The sequence below is a fragment of the Pongo abelii genome, chromosome 9, assembly GCF_028885655.2.
Source record: "Pongo abelii isolate AG06213 chromosome 9, NHGRI_mPonAbe1-v2.0_pri, whole genome shotgun sequence".
Taxonomy (NCBI): domain Eukaryota; kingdom Metazoa; phylum Chordata; class Mammalia; order Primates; family Hominidae; genus Pongo; species Pongo abelii.
The window spans coordinates 79,131,679-79,150,097 of record NC_071994.2 but is presented as its reverse complement, the minus strand read 5'-3'; the positions used below and the strand labels follow the sequence as shown (position 1 = coordinate 79,150,097).

At 53.4% G+C, this 18,419-nt stretch overlaps 1 protein-coding gene across 2 annotated transcripts in view; it reads right to left on the bottom strand.

Annotated features, from left to right (window-relative positions):
* The window catches only part of CAPN5 (calpain 5), a 56,719-nt gene extending 39,527 nt beyond the window's left edge, over positions 1-17,192 (bottom strand). The window contains exon 1 of one of the 2 annotated variants that reach the window (XM_024255701.3): positions 16,980-17,192. The gene's annotated coding sequence lies outside the window, so the exon portion shown is untranslated. The remainder of the gene's footprint in view (positions 1-16,979) is intronic. The other variant, XM_063728211.1, reaches the window with a different exon arrangement.
* Between the last annotated feature and the right edge of the window lie 1,227 nt (positions 17,193-18,419).

The following is an 18,419-nucleotide window of genomic DNA, read 5'->3' as shown; positions in this document are numbered from 1 at the left end:
TTAACTGAAGGCCGAGGAGCCCGCCGAGCATGCCAGTGGGAAGAGGAGTGAGGGGGAAGGGGCCAAGACGCCCAGTGGTCCCAAGAGACGCCCCATTTCCCTGGCCAGAGGTACTTGTGTACTGCCTGCCAACAGTGCCGGTGGGCACATGGCTGCCAGCTTTCACAAAATACAACTGCGGCTCAGTGAGGTGAGGTGACCTGCCCAAGCTCCCCTGGAAACCTGGTGTCCGGAAGGGAACCCAGATCCTCCGACTTCAGTGCTACTGCCTTGGCTGTGTGACCCTGCTGCTCTCACTTAGGGTCTCCCCACACATCGCGGCTGAGCTGGAGCCTCACTGGGGCCTCATGTGGAGGGAAAGAGGGAAGGGAGACACAGGAAAGGAAGGAGGCGAGCGCGGGCAGGGAGCTCGGGCACAGATGGACAGCAGGGAGGGCAAGGGGGCCATTGTCCCCCCACCTGCCAAGGGAGCTGAGAGCAGTTGTCCCCTGCTCTGCACCCAAACCACTTCACCTTCTGCCCCCATATCCATACTGGGCCTGCTGGAGTGCTGCTGTGTGACCTCAGGCCAACCACTTAACTTCTCTGGCTGCCCCTCTGCCCAGGGAGGCCAGCAGCCCTGCCCCCTCCCACCCATTTTCCCTGCCTTGGAGGCCTGAGGGAGAGAGGGGAGGAGCTCACAGACCCAGCTCCCGGGCTTCAGGCTTCTGGCACAGTCACCAAGGAGCATCATTAGCACCACGGGTTTCCGGCAGGGTCAGCTCAGGAAGTAATTTAAGCTACAAGAATTAGATCAGAGAAGCTGAAAGCAGGAACCCAGAAATCAGCTCTTGCAATTCCAGTGTTTCTGAGTCTAGAGGGTCCAGAGAGGGGGAGCAAGCTCGCCCAGGTCACACAGCCAGGCTGGTGGAGAAAGAGGGTCTGGCTGCTCTCCAGGCTAGGAAGGGGCCAACGCTGCTGGGAGGGTCCAACCCTGGGGAGGATGGAAGGGAGATGGAGGCCATAAAGGGAGAGCTTGGCTGGGCCAGGGGCTGTACAGGGCCAGGCCTGGCTGCCTGAGGGTCTGATACCATTGCCCCATCCCTCCAGCCTCACCCGCCTGCCAGGCTAACCTTGGCCTACTTATGTGAGGTTCTTCTGGCCCCGGCCCTTGCACAGACTGCCCCTCTGCACCCTCCCTCTGCCCCAAGGTCACCTCCCACTGTATCTATGGGGCCAACACCCCGACAGGGTCAGCTCTCCTCTGCTAGCTCCAGGCAGAGCACTGAAAGCCACAGATAGACCGGGAGGCAGGCAAGCTGCTCCACCCAGGCCTTTTCTTTCTGAGCCTGAGCTTAGACCCGTAGCACTTCCTGTCTCCCTGGTGTTTTTAGCTGTTTGGGCTGAGCACGACCCCTGGGCGGGGTTCAGGACCACCTGAGCTTCCCAGCTGCCCTGTGCGCCTGCCCTCTTCCCTCCTCCTGCCAGTCTCATCCCCACCATTCTCCACCCTGGGCTGAAGCTCCAGGGTTCGGAGCTCCTCACAGCTCCCACAAGACTGTTTCCTCAGGGCCTCTGCACACACTGTTCCTCTGCCATCCTGGTGCCCCTGGGACAGCACCCATTAACACTGTATCCCATCTGCACATGACTTGTCTGCCTCCCCAGCCTATCCCATGCCCCTCCAGGGCAGGGGCCGTGTCCAGCTCCTCTCTCTATCCCAGGGTCCAATGTGGGGCTCCAGGGATTGAGTAGCTATGTTGCACGAACCAACAAAGGTGAGTGCAGGAGGAATTCCTTCAAGAAGAGAAAAAGGCTCAGAGAGTGGCGGAGGCTCCCAAGGGGAATCAGCTTTCCACATCACAGCCGCCAGCACTCAGGTCTGCTGCAGCAGGGCCCACCCCTTCACCGTGGCGCAGGCCTGGCTCTCCTCTCCTCCCCTCCCTGATAGCTGGGTGCCAGCCGGTGCCCACATCCCCACTATCCAGACTGTAGCCCTAGCACATTCTGCTGCGGCCCAGCCCTTCTCCAGCTCCTGAGCCTCGACCCAGACCCCCGCTGTCCTGAGCAGGCCGCATCACCTCACTGGTCTGCATGGTCCTTGTCTGGAAGAGACAATGTGCCAGGGCCTCTGGGCCACTGTGAGGAACAAACAAGAACTCACCATGCAGAGCAGCACTCTGTATCCTTTCATGCTCTGTGCCCTGAGGACTGACAGTCTCAGGCAGTCGACATCTGGGCTTCACCCACGATGTGTCCAGACCCCTGCCAGGTATGGGGGGGCTACCACAACTTGGGGTTCCTGTCTGAGTTGGTCTAGTGTAGCCAACAGACACAAGGCCAAATGAAGTATGTGTCATTCAGAGGTTCCAGCAAGAGGAAAGCAGGGAAGCCTCCACACAGGCCCGGCCACAGAAGCAGGAGAGAAAGGCCATTCCAGGCAAAGGGAACAGTTCACGCAAAGGCTCAGAGGTATGAAAGACATCTTTATTACCACCTCAGGGCACCCCCTAAAATGAGCACAGTGCTAACCTGGGCCCTGCTTTGGGAAGCCTAGGATACGGAGTCTGGAGGCTTGAGATCTGCATAAGAGGCTGCAGACTCTGGACAAGTTCCTTGATGTTCCCATCTACAAAATGGCTTAGCTGGCCATCATCTCCAGGGAAGCCTCACTGGTATCAGCCCTCCTCCTCCTGTGGCCAGGGCAGCGGTGAGTCAGACCCAGCCTGCACAGTGAGGCCTCTGTGGACCAAGAGTGGAAGTTCTGAGTTGGGTCAGAATGAGGGGGCTGGGGTACTCACCAGGGAGCTTCAGGAACCCAGTCTTCTGGCAGGTCAGTCAGATCTGAGTCTGCATCCCAACTGCATCATTTAGCTGCTGTGTGTCCTTGGGCAAGGTGGGAACCCCTCTGAGCTGCTATCAATCAGCAAGCCTCCTCTGAGCCCTACTGGGTTCCAGCCTCTAAGGTGACAGATGACAGAAAGAAAGTGGCATCTGTTCCTAGGCCTGCCTTAGGGAAGCTCAGTCTATCCTCATCTGGGACATGGTTGGTACTCCTCTTCCAGGAGGCTGTGTGGCCTAGTCTGCTGTTCCCTGAACCTGCTGGAGGTAGCGGGGACAGCCTGGCTGTGTACAGGATGGAATAAGGCCTCATCTTCCAGCGGGCTGATACCCATGAGCCTTCCCTGGACCACCTAAGCCATTTTGTAGATGGGAACACCAAGGAATTTGTCCTTGAGGCAGAAGCCAAGGCCAGGCTCCAGAGCTGTGTGGAGGGGCAAGTCACCTACCTCTCTGAGCCTCTGAGAGACGGGGTCATGGAGCCAGCATCAGCCCCAGGGGTATAATAAGAACCAAGGACACAGCTGAGCCCAAGCCCAGCAGCAAAAGGGCCTCAAAGCCACCACGGGCCTCAAAGCCACAAAGGACCCAGAATAAGCAGAGCCATTTGAAGAGAACAAGCTGGAGGACTTATACTACTAAGTAACAAGGCTGATCACAAAGCTCACTGGGCACTGTCTCATAGACCAGTGGAACAGAATAGAAAGTTCAGAAATAAGCCACAAGTATAAGGACACCTGATACATGACAAAAGAGATGCCACAATGCACTGGGGAAAGGATTTATCTTTTCAATAAATGGTGCTCGGTCAACTGGCTATCCATAAGGAAAAACAGTTGTCTTACCCCTACCTCAAACCATATACAAAACTTATTCCAGATAGATTTCAAATCTAACTGAAAGGTAAAATAATAATGCTTTTAGAAAAGAACATGAGAAAAAAAGTAAACCCAAATGGCCTAAAAATGGAAGAAAAAGTGCCCAACTTCACTAACCATTAAGGAAATGCAAATTAAAACCACAATGAGATACTGCTATACCCCCACTAGAATGACTAAAGTGAAACACACACACAGACACACACACACACACACACACACAATCTCAAGTAGAGCTCTTATGCATTAGTGGTAGGAGGACAAATTGGTATAATCACTTTGCGAAACCATTTGACTATATCTAGAAAACCTGAAGAAATAATATAATCATGTGTTCATATAATCTAGTAATCTAGTAATTCCAACAATATGTCCAATAGAAATGCATGCACATATTCACCAAAAACCATGTACAAGAATGTCTATTGCAGTAGTATTTGTTAGAGCTGAAAATGAGAAACAAGCTAAATGTTCATCAATGAAAGAATGGATCAATAAGTTCTTGTATATTCATATAATAGAATAGTAAACAATAACGAAAATGAACAAATTGTTGTTGCACACAACCCTATGGATGGATCTTACAAGCATATTAAGCAAAAGAAGCAATATTACATGATTCTATTTAAATAAAATAGAAAAGCAGAGCCAGCATTACCCCATTACCAAAGCCAGATAGACACTACAAGAAAAGAAAATTACAGGCCAATATGCCTTATGAACACAGATGCAAAACCTTCAACAAAATACTAGCAAACAAGCTGGGTGTGATGGTGCATGCCTGTAGTCCCAGCTACTCAAGAGCCTCAAGAGGATAGCAAGACCCAATATCTAGGGCAAAAAAATAATAATAATAAGGCAAATAATTCAAAAGCACATTAAAAGGATCATTCACCATGATCAAGTAGGATTTATATTAAGGATGCAAGGATGGTTCAACATATGCAAATCAATAAATGTGATACATGATACTAACAGAATAAAGGGCAAAAAACATGATCATCTCACTGATTTAAAAAAACACATTTGACAAGATTCAGCATCCTTTCATGATAAAAATTCTGTACAAAATAGGTATAGAAGGAATACACAGAAATCAGTAGCATTTTTATATACTAACAACACACTATTCAAAAGAGTCAAGAAAACAATCCCATTTACAATAGTTACCATGGGAAAAAGAAATGCTTAGGAATAAATATAACCAAGAAGGTAAAAGACTTGTACACTGAAAACTATGAAACACTGATGAAAGAAATTGAAGACACAAATAAATGGAAAGATTCTATATATGTAGATAAGAATTAGTATTGTTAAAATGTCCGTTCTACCCAAAACAATCTACAGATTCAATCCAATCACCTATCAAAATTCCAATGACATTTTTCGCAGAAATAAAAAACAATCCTTAAAATTCATACAGAATCACAAAAGACCCTGAATAGCCAAAGCAATCTTAAACAAAAAGAACAAAGCTGGAGGCATCACACTACCTGACTTCAAAATATACTACAAAGCTATAGTAACAAAAACCACATGGTACTAGCACAAAAACAGACACAAAGACCAATGGAACAGAATAGAAAGCCCAGAAATGAATCCACACATTTAATTTGTCAATTAATTTTCGACAAAAGTACCAAGGACACACAAAGGGGAAAGGACAGTCTTTCCAATAATTGGTGTTGGGAAAACCAGATATCCACACGCAGAAGAATAAAAGTTTCCCTATCTCTCATCGTATGCAAACATTGACTCAAATGGACTAAAGACTTAAATATAAGACCTGAAATTATGAAACTACTAGAAGAAAACATGGGAAAAGCTGTTATGACATTGGTCTGGGCAATGATATTTTAGATATGACCCCAAAAGCACAGACAACAAAAGCAAAAATAGACAAAAGGGATTACATAAAGCTAAAAAAGTTTCTGCACAACAAAGAAAACAATCAACAGAATGAAGAGACAACCTGCAGAATGGGAAAAATGTTTGCAAATTAGCCATCTGACAAGAGTCAATATCCAGAATATATAAGAAATTCAAGCAACTCAATAGCAAAAAAAAACCTAATGATCTGATTTTAAAATGGGCAAATGATCTGAATAGACATTTCTCTAAAGAAGACATACAAATGGTCAATAGGCATATGAAAAAAATGCTCAACATCAGCTGGGCACAGTGTCTTATGCATGTAATCCCAGCACTTTGGGAGGCCGAAGCAGGTGGATCACCTAAGGTCAGGAGTTCAAGACCAGCCTGCTCAACATGGCGAAACCCCATCTCTACTAAAAATACAAAAAATTAGCCAGGCGGGCACCCAGCTACTCAGGAGGCTGAGGCAGGAGAATCACTTGAACCCAGGAGGTGGAGGCTGCAGTGAGCTGAGATCGCGCCACCGCACTCCAGCCTGGGTGACAAGAGCGAAACTCCATCTCAAAAAACGAACAAACAAAAAAATTAAAAAGCTCAACATCACTAATCATTAGGGAAATGAAAATCAAAACCACAATGAGATACGACCTGCCACCTTTTGGCTTTTATAAAAAAGACAAAAGTGTGATATCTTATTAAAAAAAGACAAAAGATATGTCTTTTATAAAAAAAGACTTTTTTTAAATCTTTTTTTTTTTTTTTTGATACAGAGTCTCGCTCTGTCACCCAGTCTCAAGTGCAATGGCGCGATCTCAGCTCACTGCAACCTCCCTTTCCCAGGTTCAAGCCATTCTCCTGCCTCAGCATCCCAAGTAGCTGGGACTACAGGCATGCGCCACCATGCCTGGCTAATTTTCATATTTTTAGTAGAGACGGGGTTTCGCCATGTTGGCCAGGCTGGTCTCAAACTCCTGACCTCAGGTGATCTGCCTGCCTTGGCCTCCTAAAGTGCTGGGATTACAGGCATGAGCCACTGTGCCTGACTTAAATCTTTTTACAAAAGATACATCTTTTATAAAAAAGACAAAAGATAAGTGTGGGCGAGGATATGGAGAAAAGGAAACCCTTGTACACTGTTGGTGTGAATGTAAATTAGTACAGCCATTATGGAAAACAGTATAGAGGTTTCTCAAAAAATTAAAAATAAAACTACCATATGATCCAGCAATCCCACTACTGGGTATAAATCCAAAGGAAATGAAGTCAGTATGTTGAAAACATATCTGCACTCCCATGTTCACTGCAGCACTATTCACAGTAGCCGAGATATGGAATTAACCTAAGAGTCCATCAATGGATGAATGGGTAAAGAAAATGTGGTATATACATACAATGTAATACAATTCAGCCATAAAAAGAAGGAAATCTCATCACTTGTGACAACATGGATAAACGAGGAAGACAATATACTAAGTGAAATAAGCCAGACACAGAAAGACAAATACCACATGATCTTACTCATCTGTGGAATTTTTTAAAAGTTGAACTCATAGAAGCAGAAGGTAAAATGGTGGTTAACAGGGACTGAGGGGTGAGGGTGGGGAGGGAGGTTGCAGAGATGTCAGTCAAAGGACACAAAATTTCAGTTAGATAAGAGGAATAAGTTCAAGAGATCTATAAGTTCAAGAGATTAATTGCAACATGGTGACAATAGTTAATAACAATAGATTATACTCTTGAAGATTGCTAGAAGTAGACTTTTCTTTTTTTGGAGTCTCACTCTGTTGCCCAGGCTGGAGTGCAGTAGCGTGATCTCGGCTCACAGCAACCTCCATCTAACGGATTCAAGCGATTCTCCTGCCTCATCCTCCCTGGGATTACAGGTGCCCGCCACTAGTCTCAGATAATTTTTGTATTTTTAGTAGAGATGGGGTTTCACCATGTTGGCCAGGCTGGTCTCAAGCTCCTGACCTCCAGTGATCTGCCTGCCTTGGCCTCCCAAAGTGCTGGGGTTCCAGGCATGAGCTACCGCGCCCGGCCGAGAGTAGATTTTGAGTGTTCTCAGGACAAAAAAGTATGTGAGGTAATGCGTGTGATAATTAACTCGATTTAGCCATTCCACAATGTATACACATTTCAAAATATTACATTGTACATGATAAACATATACAATTTTTATCTATTTAAAAAAATCCATTTTTTTAAGACAAGCAAAGCCAGCATAACTCATCTACAGTGAACAGAAAGCAGGACCTGCATATCTTGGGGGTAGTGACTGGAAGGGGTGTGAGAGAGCTTGTGAGGTTCTGGTAAAACTACTTCTTGACCTGGGTGGTGGTTCCATGGGTGTGATCCCTGTGCAAATCCACTGAGCTCTACACTTACGACCTATGCACCTGTCTATAGATCAGTTACATATGCTTCAATAAAAAGGTAAACAAAAAAAGCCAGCACAGCGGCCCTGGGAGGAAGGGCTGGCTGAATGTGGTGACCCAGGTCCCAGCAGATCCGGGCCCTTCACAGCTGTAGCTCTGTCCAGCTGGACACCACATACCCAGGTGGGCTGACCTAAAGGGAAGGGAGGCGGAGTGGGAAAGTGCCCCAGGCTGGGTCCAAGCACTAGCCTTTGTCACACGCAGGCTGTGTGACCTTCTGCGACCCTCCACTTCTCTGGTCCCATCCTCCTCCTCTAGCTCTCAGGACGCTTGCAGACTTGACACTCAGAGTGTCTCAACACTTGGAGCAGTCCACAAGAAGGTCCTATAGGTGTGTGGCACCCCGACACCCCAACCAAGCACACACCTGCAAGGTTTCCTCTGCACCTGAGAAAGGGAGACGCCAGCCAGAGACCATCCCTAGGGGGATGTTTTCAGCCCTGAGGAGGGTGGCTCAGAAAAAAAGGGGAGGGGAGGGGTGTGGGGCAGGGATCATGGATGAGGCTGCAGAGGATCCCGCCAGAGGCCCCGGGATGCCATGTGCAGAGACTGGCTTCATCCTAAGGTGATGGGGAGTGTGGAAGGGTGCGAGCAGCGGAGGGACTTGGTCACGGCTGTCTTGGGGAGCCCCATCTGGCTGCCACATGGGAAACAGACTAGAAAAGGACAAGACTAAACCAGAAAGACCAGAAGAACGGCCACAGGGCTTAGACTGGCAGGCTCACCTGTGAATGCGGAGGGGCTGGGTTCCAGGGCTGAGTGGGAGAGAGCCTCAACTCTTCCTGGTGGCCAGCCAGTGGTGGGGGTGAAGGGAGAATGCAGGAATGCCTGCTGAGGGTCCTTCTCCTGTGCTCCACTGCCCCACACCCCACAGTGGTGCCCAGCGCAAAGCACAGGCCTGGTAGAGTGGGTATCACCCAGTGCCAGCTGAAGGAGCCAGTGACACCCTCACCCATTCCCTGCCAGTCAAAGCCCCGTTTCCCCCACCTCCCTTCCTCAACCTCTTCTCCCCTCTTAAGGGAAGACACCCCCCACCGCCGCCCTTTTCCATATGAACAGGGGAGGGCTGAACATCATTCAGGGGACACAGTCAACTCCAACTTGCACATCTTTGCTGGTGCCCGATCTGGGCTGGCGCTGAGCTGGCTGATGAGGAGGGGGCCGGGGGGAATGGTGGTGGCCTTCCGAGATGGAGCCTGAGCAGGGCCCGAAGGATAGGCCAGAATCAGCAAGGGCACAGTAGGGCACGATACGGCACAGGGAGAGGGAAAAGGTGGGAGGGCACTGGGTGGGTGGAGCCTGGGGGGAAACTGGCAGGACCAGCTCTGTAGGACCGGGGATGCCAGGCAGAGGGGCATTGGCATTTACTGGGGCACAGGGGAGCCAGGGGCAAGACTAAAGGTCAGATGCTGATGCAGTGACCCAGGACTGGAAGAGCCCTGACTTGAGCCATTGCAGGGAACGTGAGAAGCCAGAGGGGACTGGAAAGGGCAGAAATTCCATTTGGTGGCTGCCTGGTTATTTGTGTTTTTGATTTTGTTAATGTATTTATCCCCTTCTATCCCGTACCCCATCCTCCATCTGCTCCCTAAGTCGCCATCTAACAAGATGCTTAAAGCATGTCTCTTTGTCCTTTCGTGGGTGTACTGCGACCTCCCAGGCCCCTGTCTCTGACGTGCCGTGTGCTGAGGAATGGATGGCAGGGTGGGGAGGGAGAATGTGCTGTGGAGGGAGAGCCAGGCTCAGAGCCACCTCAGGCTCCCAGCCCCTGGGCCACCCAGAGCTCTGGGCTCCTGGGTTCTGGCGCCAGAGCCAAGGCAGCCAGGCCCAGTGAGTCACTCCAGCCACCACCAGGAGAGCTGGCACCAGGGCTGGGAAATCCTGTCTATTTCCTCCCCTCCCCTCCCCTTCCCTTATCGTTTCTGTGTCCAATCCATTCTCCACCCAGCTGCTGAGTGATCTTTCTAACATAAATCCCACCAGGCCGCTCCCCTGCTAGGAGACACAGAGGGCCTAGCGGGCAGGGCCAAGCGTGTATGGGGAATGGGGTCTCCGGCTGGTCCTGGGGGAATGGTGGTCCTGCAGCGGTGATGTCCCCTGGTGGTGCATGTGAGGGCTGTGCTGGCCTGCAGGCCTGGCTCTGTGTGACTCTGACTGAGTCAGAGGCCTGACCCTGCAGCTGTTCTTCATCTGGGAATTGGGTCCCGCCCAGGGTGCTGTGAGCAGGAGGGAGTGTAGGACAGCAGGAGCCGCTGTTGTAAGCAGCATCTGTAAGCAAGCGGCCAAGGGAGAGGAGCTTCTGAAAGGGTGTTCCAGGTCAGGGGTTCCTGCAGGCCTTGGGCAGGACAGGAAGAAGCCAAGGACCTGGCCACACTCGTGGAGGTGGAGACTGTTGGGCAGGGGGCAGCCCCAGGCCAAGCCTCGGGCGAGCAGCTCACCACAGTTTTAACACTGAAAGAACCATATCCAGGAAACCCACAGTCCCAGGCAACCCAGTGCGGTGGCCACCGTACCTCGGGGCTCCCAGTCCAGCACCAGGTCCTGCAGAGAAAGTGCTGACTGCAGGTAGATACAGCTGGGCGTCCCTGTGCAGGACATTCTCTCTCACCCGGGGTGGCGTGGGGGCTGTGTGCTCGCTCACTCCCCACAGGAGAGACAACCTAACAAAATGGGACTTGATCAGGTCACTGAAGCCACCTCTGCCTCACTGTGCTGTGTGAGCCCAGGAAAGCTCCTGCCCTCTCTGGCCACAGGCTCTCGCCATTGAGTGGCAGGGAGGGGAACGCTACACACTATTTTTCAATCTGGCGGGTTTATCACCAGGACAGCCCTTTTCTCCACTTCCTGCACAGGCAGTCCTAGACTCGAGTCCCTAGACTGTCTCCAAGACTCAAGGTTTAAAGACTGGTGAGACAGTGCCCATCTCTCACTTTGGGAAACTGAAGTGTGCCATTCCTCAGCGCAAGCTCCTGCACAACCTCAGAAATGAGTTGTGCTGTTCTCATTACACAAATGGGAGACAGAGGCTCTGAGGGGAAAGAGCACATTCAGGGCAGAGGCACAAACCCGTCCCATGTCAAAGTCCTGCTCAGCCTGGCCCACCACCCCTCCCTCGGGCAGTGACCCACTCTCCAGCCCTGGGTGTCCTGCTCAGGTGTTTCCCCCATTCCAACTTCACTCGCACACCTTCCCTGTGCCTGACCAAGGGGCAGTGAGGAGTCAGATGGGAATCTGCCCTAGAGGTCAGCCTGGTGAAGGCGAGAGGCAGAGGCCTCGGTACAAGGCAGCAAGATCTGCTCTCAAAGGAAGTGATTTGTTCACACCAGGCAGGGACGGCTGCATGGAGGAAGTAGCATCAAAACGGGATCTCAAAGGGTAGATTGTGATTTCAAGAGATGGAGGAGGTGGAAGGTTTGGGGGAGGAAAGATTATTCTGGAGGAATAAATCATTCAGGCAAGTCTGGAGGACAGGGTGCAGGGGAGAGGGAAGAGGAAGTAGAGAAATATTGCCACAGCCAGGTTGTGGCCGGCCCTGAAAGCCAGGCTAAGAACTCAGGCATGAGATGGGGTGTGATGATGTATGAGAAGGTCAACGGGGAAGAGGCCCAGGATGCAGGCAGGGAGGCCAGGCTATAGGCAGGCCCCTGAGAGAGAAGCGGGGCCCGGTATGGCGTGGCCTTGGCCGTGAGGATGCAAAGGAGACTCACACAGGGGCAGGTCCGCAGCAGGCAGGCCGGGACTCTGGGGTTTGGCTAGGGTTCTTCCTGAGGCGCCGGAGGGCTTACCCACTCCTGCAATGGCAGACCATGTCTCTGGGCAAGCAGCACTTCCAGGCCCCACTGCACTGCTCTAAGCCACTTCCTACTCCTGGCCACGGCAGACTAGAATGCCAGCGCCTGCTCCCCATACCCAGGCAGAGGGTGAACCAGAGCCCAAGATGTCAGGCTGGGCAACATCCTGTCCACATACCCGTCCTCAGATGGGAAGACTGAGGCCAGCGAGGTGCAAAGCAGTTAACCTCTTTGTGCTTCAGAATTCTCATCTGTAAAATAAAGGTATTTTCTGCTCTACTGGCCCAGCCTGTTCACCTGACCCCACATACCAGACAGGACTTGGCTGTAATAGGCCTTGGTATTCTCACCTGTAAAGAGGGACTCCCCAGCCCCACCCCCTTGTAGGGTGATGGTGAGCATCAAATGACCCTGCAAAGCACTGGGCTTATTGTGTGAATGTCTGAAATGAGCTGCACTCCACCCTGAAAGGCCCAGCACGCTGTCAAACGCAGGCAGGGTCCAGACATCGGGGCCACCCATGCGGCTGTGCCAGGGATGCCCTTCTTCCAAACATTCCTGAACTCTGGCTACCAGAGGCTCAGGCTGGACACTGGGGCCAGGGCTACAGCAGCGCCCAGCCTCCAAGTCTCCCAGGCTGGAGGGGAGACAGACATTGTGAGTGATCTCCTGGGGAAAACAGGACTGTGACTGGGGAAGCCAGCCTCGGTGGGCACTGGGGTGGGGGCGGGAGCTGGGAATGGTGCCTGCAGTGATGCTGCAGTCAGCTCCTGGGGTGGGCTGAATGACGGCCCCAAAGATACTCCCAACCGAATCCCCAGAACCTGTGAATGACACCTTGTATGGCACAAGGGACTCTGAAGATGCGATTAAGGATTTTGAGATGCGGAGACGATCTTGGCTTATCTGGGTGGGCCCTGAATGTAATCACAAGTGTCCCTACAAGAGGGAGGAGGAGGGGATCTGCCTGCAGAGGAGGAAAGAGCGATGAGACAGAAGCAGAGACTGGGGCGATGTTGCCACAAGGAATGCCAGCAGCCACTGGAGGCTGGAAGAGATGGGGAACGGACTCTCCCCTGGATCCCACAGAAGAAGCCAGCCTGGATTTTAGCCCCATTAGACTCATGGGGGACTTATCACCTCTGAAACTGTAAGAGCATAAATCTGTGTTGTTTTCAGCCACCAAGTGTGGCAATTTGTCACAACAGTGATAGGAAAGGAATATGCTCTTGAACGATGCCGTTCCTGAAGAATAGCTAATGGGAGCCGGGGGGTCATGGGGCCCCACCCGCCTCTCCTGCCCGGAGAAGCCCATGAGGGAAATGAAGTTCTTTTTTTTCTTTTTTTTTTGAGACGGAGTCTCGCTCTGTCGCCCAGGCTGGAGTGCAGTGGCACAATCTCGGCTCACTGCAAGCCCCGCCTCCCGGGTTCAGGCCATTCTCCTGCCTCAGCCTCCCGAGTAGCTGGGACTACAGGCGCCCGCCACCACATCCGGCTAATTTTTTGTATTTTTAGTAGAGACGGGGTTTCACTGTGTTAGCCAGGATGGTCTTGATCTCCTGACCTCGTGATCCGCCCGCCTCTGCCTCCCAAAGTGCTGGGATTACAGGCGTGAGCCACCGCGCCCGGATGGAAATGAAGTTCTTACACCTTGAGTTGCTCCATTGTACAACAGTCACCCTACATCAGTTTCTTAGTTCCTGCTGTGAGTAACAAATCACTTGGGTCCCACCTCACTCCAACTGGCAGAAGTTACACAGCAGCAGGGGGCACTGGCTGAGCAGGGGCTGGCTGGGCAGGGCAGGTGGGTCAAGCCAATGGGCTCCCAGCCTTCTGACCACCATCCCCCAGGGCACATCCTGACAGTAAAGGGCAGCTGGGGACCAGTGGATGGGCTTTGATGTGCTCTGGTCACCAGCCCCTTCTCCCGCATGCCCACTGTTGGAGAAAACCACAGCACATACCCACAGGCCACCACAGCCTCAGCTGTTGCCCACCCAGACCCCTATCCCTGGGAAAGCTCGGGTCCCCGGAAGCACACGTGAGAACAACCAGAATGGGGAGCAGTAATCCAGGCCCTTGCGGGTAAGCACACATCATCCACAGCTTCCCTGTCCAAGCCTGAGGCTGGCTTCCTAAGACATCCAGATTCCAACCGCAAAGGGACAAGGGACCTGGCCCCTTTGCCTTGGGTGAGCAGGGAAAGGCAAAGCCTGAGTCCACAGGCAAGTGAGCAGCTCTGCCTGCACTGAAGCAAGGCAATCCCAGGGCGTCTCCACCAGCCCAGAGCAGGGCTCAGAGGTGGGCAGCAGGAAGGCCAAGCCTCAGGACCACGGTGAGCCCAGGAAAGTTTTGAGCAGGGACCAGAGATGGAGAGGCAGAAGAGTTCTCTGAGGGCACTCGAGAGGTGCCTGGGAGGGGCTCTGAAGGCACTCAAAACACTTGAATAGATGGGGACAGAGACAGAGCGGGTGAAAAGCCCAGCTGCAGACAGACTGCTGCCAGCTGCCCAGGAGGCTGCCGGGGAGGGGTGGGGGGTGTTGCAGACCCGGCTCTTTGCAGATGGGGGAGCCCAGGGCCCACTGCTGGGCTTTCTGTTCAACCTTTACATGCTGTACTCTAGGGTGCTCCTGGCTGCTCAGCCCTTGCCTCTCCTCAGGGACTAGAAGCTTTTGGGGGAAGTCAGGGGACTTGGTCAGGCAGATAGAGATCACTCCCGTAAGTCCCCCTCACCCACTAAAGCCAAGAAAAGCTTCCGCTTCAATAGGAGAGGCCTGTTTCCTTCCACCCTTCTTCTCCCAAAGTCAGCCCCTCATCCCCAGAGAGGGAACTAAGTGATGCTGATTGCCAGCTGCTATTAGTAACAATGGCTACCAGACACCATGTACTTAGAAAGATGCGTTCAGTGACATGATCTAAGTTCATCTTCATCATCCCCCGAGTCCCTGTGAATAGGCAGCATTTATCCCCATTCTGCACATGAGAAAACTGAGACAGAAAAGGGAAGTTCTCCGCCTCAAGGTCATAGGCAAGTAGGAAGGTACAGAGATGGTCTCAGCCAAGAGAAAGATCAGACACATGATTTAGGCCCTGCAGGTAGGAGAGGGTGCCTACTGAGGGCGCAGGAGGCCTCCTGTTTGGGGACCAGGACTCCAGGGCTGATCTGAGAGCCTGCCAGGAAAGCAGGCGCAGAAGCAGACAGAGACAGTGCTGGCCTGGAGCAGTGTCCCAGATGTCACCCACAAAAACCCACAGGCATCTCACGACCACCCTGTCCAACAGTCAACTTGTCAACTTACTCCCAACCTGCTCCACCCCCAATGGTGGTCCTCGTCTCACAGAGGCAGCCCCACCTACCTTTCCCCAGCACTGGGACCCTGTGTAGCCCCTGGGCACCTCCTGCCCCCAGCACCCCTGCTCTGGGAACCTTTATCAGGGCCCCTCCTTCCCTGCCAAGCCTAGCCCTGGGTGGGGAGCAGAGGAGAGCAGAAGGGAGGGCCCTCTCCCTGCTTTGGCCTCCTCCTTACAGGCCTCAGTGGAAGCCCACCCACTACTGCAGCCAAAGGTGACCCTTCTTGGACACACATCTGACCTATCTAATCCGCAATCCACCCCACCAGCATTCATTTTCACACTGCCAGGCCTTTACTCATGCTGTTCCTTGGGGCTGCAATGCCCTGCCTTTTCTTTTCTGCTTGGTGGCTTTCAAGACCCAGCCCCAACGAATCTGCAAGTGAACTCATCCCCAGCTCCCAGGCACCCATCAGTCCCTGTCTTGTGCTCCCAGCACTGGGTACAACTCTGAGCAGGGCCTTATCTGTGGACCCACTGCCTGTCTTGTCAGAAGAGAGGCTCCTCAGGGCAAAGACCCCGCCTGAGCACCTCTGTGTGCTGGCAACTAGCCTGGCCTGGCCTGCAGCAGCAGCGGGGCCCACCATACCCCGCCCAGGAGGCAAAGGCGGCCAGACCACCCCACCCCTGGACCCTGGGGACAGGAGCAAGGACCAGCCCGAGGACCCTGAGAGGTGTCAATCTTTGCGAAACACAGTGGTTCCCCCAGCAGGCCTCAGACTCATCGAGTTGGCTGAGCCTCACCCGTAAGCCCCTCTCTTCCAAGAAGTCTGCCCAGATCTCTCTTTCCCCTGAGTCCTGGGATAGTCGCCCTCAGTACTGTTCTCTCTAAACCACAGGTGTAGGGAGGAGACTCTGGGATGAGAGCCAGGCGGACCCGGGTTCAAATTCTGGCTCAGCAGTCCTGAGAGGCAGCTGACTTCGCTTCTCTGTGCCCTACTCTTCTCATCTGTATGGAACTTGGGGGTGAATCCCAGCACATGAAATGACTGGGAGAGAGAACGTCGCACCTGTTAATGATCTTTGGTCCTATTTCGCCTCTGGTCCCCTAGGCCAGTCTTCCGAGACCTCCAACCCAGAGGAACAGAGGTGGGAACTCTGAGGTCTGAGAAACCAAAGATCCATTCCCTCCCAGACCACTCTCCCACACTCCTGCAACACACACACACACACACACACACACACACACACACACACACACACACACACACACACACACACACACACACACACACACACACACACACACACACACACACACACACACACACACACACACACACACACACACACACGTGCGCCCGCCCTGCAGTCAAGGAGAAAAGCCCCCTTTCAACCTGGGGAGGAGTGCCAAGAAGCGGATAGGCTGGGGCAGCAGGAGCCTCGGCCCTGCCCCTTCCCCAAGCCTGGGTGGAGGAGCACCTAGAAGGGGTTGGTGGATTGCAGGGATGAAAGGGGGGTTAAGGAGGGAAGAGAAGAGGGGGAACTGTGAGGAAGATGAGAGGAAGGGACAGTCCAGCCCCGGGTGTTAGGCGCTTCCAGCGCGTCCGCACTAGGAAAACGACTCGGAGACACCCAGAGGGAGGTGAAAAAAAAAATCCTCGCCGGGGGTGGGGGTGGGGACGAGCCGAGGGGGCCCAGGCGGATCCTCCAGGACCCCGCCCCCCAGCCAGCGCTCACTTCCTTTTCCCCCGGGCCCGCGGGAGGTGCAGCCCCCTCCACTGATTCGTGGTCCCGGAGCAATCACTGGCCCGCGCTGCACCCGCACACACCCCCCGAAACACACACACACACACAGAAGCACACGCCTCCCTCCGCCCGCCTCCTACCGGCCGCGCCGCCGCGGGTCCAGCAGGGCTCCCGGGATGCAGGGCACAGTGCGGGCGCTGGAGCGTAGGCTGCAGCCGCCCCGCGCAGCAGCCTCGGGCTCTGGCCGGAGATCCAGCTGGGACTGGCCTGGGGCGGGGGCTGGCGCTCGCATTCCCCGGGTTCGGCCAGCTGGGCCCGGCTCCGCCCCGCCCTGCCCGCGGCCTCCGCCCATTTGCCCGTTGCGAGCCGGAGGCGTGGTCTCCCGTGGGGCGGGGCGGGCGGCCGGGTGGCCGGGTGCGCCCATGCGCACTGGCGCCGTGGGCGGCCGCTCAGAGGAGCTGTCTGCTTCCAGCCCCAATGTTGAAGGGGGACTTGGGGCCCCTAGCGGCACCCACCGCCTCTACCGGCTCGGTCGGGCCCTCGCTCTCCCTCCTTCCCAGCCCATCTGTCTGCGGTTGGTGCGCATCCCCGTGGGCAGCTTCCCAAGGGCTGGATGCTCCGTGAGGGATCGGGCCGGGACCGGGGTTCAGCCCCCAGAGGGTGGGCCGGGGCCGCGGCTGACTTGGGGCCGGCGTCTAGTACCGAGGACCCGCAAGGGCCAGGGTGCCTGCCAGAACCAGGACTTGGTGGGCGGCGCCCCTCCCTTTCCGGGCTCCACCTTCACATCCATCCCAAGTGTTCGGATGGAGAAGTGGGAGCCCAGGCCCTTGTGAGCAGCGGAGGGCCTCTGTCAGATGGGAAAACTGACCCCGGCCCGTATTGAGGACTTAATCCTGTGCTGCCATGGGCTCCTGGGCTCGGGCTCATGTTTGACTCTCTGTCTGTGACTGGCTCTCGGAATGCCCTGGGATGGCACGGAGCCTCCGCTTCTTGATCTGTAAAATGGGGACTATAATCTCTACCCACCCCAGGCCGCTTGGGGAATCCGATAGAGAAGGTTTAGGGGTGACTAGTTCTTGCCTACAGTAGGGGCTCAGGGGTGCCACCATCCCCCACCCTGAGGCAGCAGGACAGACGCTCATCTGATCTGATGAGCCCATCAGCCCACTCGCTGGTGGAGCGTCTCAGGCCCGTTCATTCTCCCCCTGCAATTTGTTTCCAAGTCTCAGTTAATGATTTCGTCAACCTCTTGTGTTACCGAAACACACTTGGGTCCGCCCACCCAGTGCAGCAAAGCCAAACTCTGACACCAGGATTTGCAGCGGCAGAAAGGGAGGCATTTATTGCAGGGTGCCAAGCAAGGAGAATAGGTCGGCTAATGCTTAAGACCCGTACTCCCCAATGGTTTACATGTAAGGCTTTTTAAAGGTGGGGAGACAGACGTTATAGGCAAAGTCATAAATAAATACTCTGGAGCTATACATTGGCTTGGCCTAAAAAGGTGAGATATTTTGAGGCAGGGTCATAGGTGGATTCAGAGATTCTGTGATTTGCAATTGGTTTAGGAAGCAAGACTGTCT